Source organism: Arachis duranensis, chromosome 3 (assembly GCF_000817695.3).
Source record: "Arachis duranensis cultivar V14167 chromosome 3, aradu.V14167.gnm2.J7QH, whole genome shotgun sequence".
In the NCBI taxonomy this organism is placed as follows: domain Eukaryota; kingdom Viridiplantae; phylum Streptophyta; class Magnoliopsida; order Fabales; family Fabaceae; genus Arachis; species Arachis duranensis.
Genome location: NC_029774.3, coordinates 77,487,725 through 77,490,177, shown reverse-complemented (window position 1 = coordinate 77,490,177; position 2,453 = coordinate 77,487,725).

Sequence of the window (2,453 nt, the reverse complement as noted above, 5' to 3'; positions counted from 1 at the left end):
CTCTGCCATGGCAGGGTTCTCAGGATCATAAGCTTCTTCAGAAGCTGCCTCTTTAGCACTGTTGGATGCATGTTGCCATCCATTTAGATTTTAAGAGATCATGTTGACATGTTGAGTCAACACTTTGTTCTGAGCCAGTATGGCATTCAGAGCATCAATTTCAAGAACTCCTTTCTTCTGAGGTATCCCATTATTCACGGAATTCTTCTCAGAAGTGTATATGAAATGGTTATTTGCAACCATGTCAATGAGTTCTTGAGCCTCTTCAGGCGTTTTCTTTAGGTGAATAGATCCACCTGCAGAATGGTCCAATGACATTTTCAAAAATTCAGATAGACCATAATAGAATATATCTAATATGGCACATTCTGAAAACATGTCAGATGGACATCTTTTGGTCAGCTGCTTGTATCTTTCCCAAGCTTCATAGAGGGATTCACCATCTTTTTGCTTGAAGGTTTGAACATCCACTCTCAGCTTGCTCTGCTTTTGAGGAGGAAAGAATTTATCCAAGAAGGCAGTGACCAGCTTATCCCATGAGTCCAGGCTATCCTTGGGTTGTGAATCCAACCATATTCTAGCTTTGTCTCTTACAGCAAAAGGGAAAAGCATGAGTCTGTAGACTTCAGGATCAACTCCATTCGTCTTTACAGTCTCACAGATCTGCAAGAACTCAGTTAAAAACTGGTAATGATCTTCAGATGGAAGTCCATAAAACTTGCAGTTTTGTTGCATTAAGGCAACTAGCTGAGGTTTCAGCTCAAAATTATTGGCTCCAATGGCAGGAATGGAGATGCTTCTTCCATCAAATTTGGACTTTGGCTTTGTGAAGTCACCAAGCATTCTCCTTGCATTATTATTATTTTCGGCTGCCATCTCCTTCTCTTGTTCTAATATTTGTTCCTTTTCGAAAATTTCTATAAGGTTGTCCCTGGATTGTTGTAATTTAGCTTCTCTTAGTTTCCTCTTCAGAGTCCTTTCAGGTTCAGGGTCTGCTTCAACAAGAATATTCTTGTCCTTGCTCCTGCTCATATGAGAAAGAAGGGAACAGAAAATAATAATAATAGGGATCCTCTTTACCACAGTAGAGAGGTTCCTTTATGTTAGTAGAAAAAGAAAGGGGAGAAGAAAGTAGAAGAGTGGGTTCGGATATTTAGATGGAGAGAGGTGAAGAAAAGTGTTAGTAATTAAATAATTAAATAGAACAAGAAAAGAGAGGGAGAATTTTCGAAAATAATTTTGAGAAGGTGTTAGTAATTTTAAGATAAGATTAAAATTAAAATTTAAAACAAAATAATTTTTGAAAAAGAGATGAGATATTTCGAAAATTAGAGAGGGATAGGTAGTTAGTTGGTTTTGAAAAAGATAGGAAACAAACAAAAAGTTAGTTAGTTGATTGAAAAAGATATTAAAATCAAATTTTGAAAAGATAAGAAGATAAGAAGTTAGATAAGATACTTTGAAATCAAATTTTGAAAAAGATTAAATTTTTGAAAAATATAAGATAAAAGATAAAAAGATATATTTGAAAAAGATTTAATTTTTAAAATGACTTAACTAACAAGAAACTACAAGGTAAGATTCTAGAACTTAAAGATTGAACCTTTCTTAACAAGAAAGTAACAAACTTCAAATTTTTGAACCAATCACATTAATTGTTAGCTAATTTTCGAAAATTAGATGTAAAGATAAGAAAAAGTTTTTGAAAATATTTTGAAAAAGATTTTTGAAATTTTCGAAAAATAAAAAAGAATGAAAAGATATAATTTTTGAAAAAGATTTTTGAAAAGATAAGAATTTTTTTTTAAAATTGAAATTTTGACTTGACTTGTAAGAAACAACTAATTTTTTAAAAATTTTTGACCAAGTCAACCCAAAATTTCGAAAATTTGGAGGAAAATAAGGAAAATATATTTTTTGATTTTTGAATTTTTAAAGAAAAACACAAAAATGACCCAAAACATGAAAATTTTGGATCAAAACACTTAAGGCATGCAAGAACACTATGAATGTCAAGATGAACACCAAGAACACTTTGAAGATCATGATGAACATCAAGAATATAATTTTGAAAAATTTTTGATGCAAAGAAAACATGCAAGACACCAAACTTAGAAATCTTTAATGCATGAAAAATATGAATGCAAAAGTGCAGATGAAAAACAACAAACAACACAAAACAAGAAATCATCAAGATCAAATAAGAAGACTTGTCAAGAACAACTTGAAGATCATGAAGAACACTATGAATGCATGAGATTTTCGAAAAAAATGCAAGAAAAATTTTAAAAACATGCAATTGACACCAAACTTAAAAATTAACACAAGACTCAAACAGGAACACAAAATATTTTTGGTTTTTATGATTTTCTAATTTTTTTGGATTTTTATTAATTTTTTCAAAAATAAAGTTTGGAAAAACGAAAAAGAAAAGAAAAATTTTGAAAAAGATT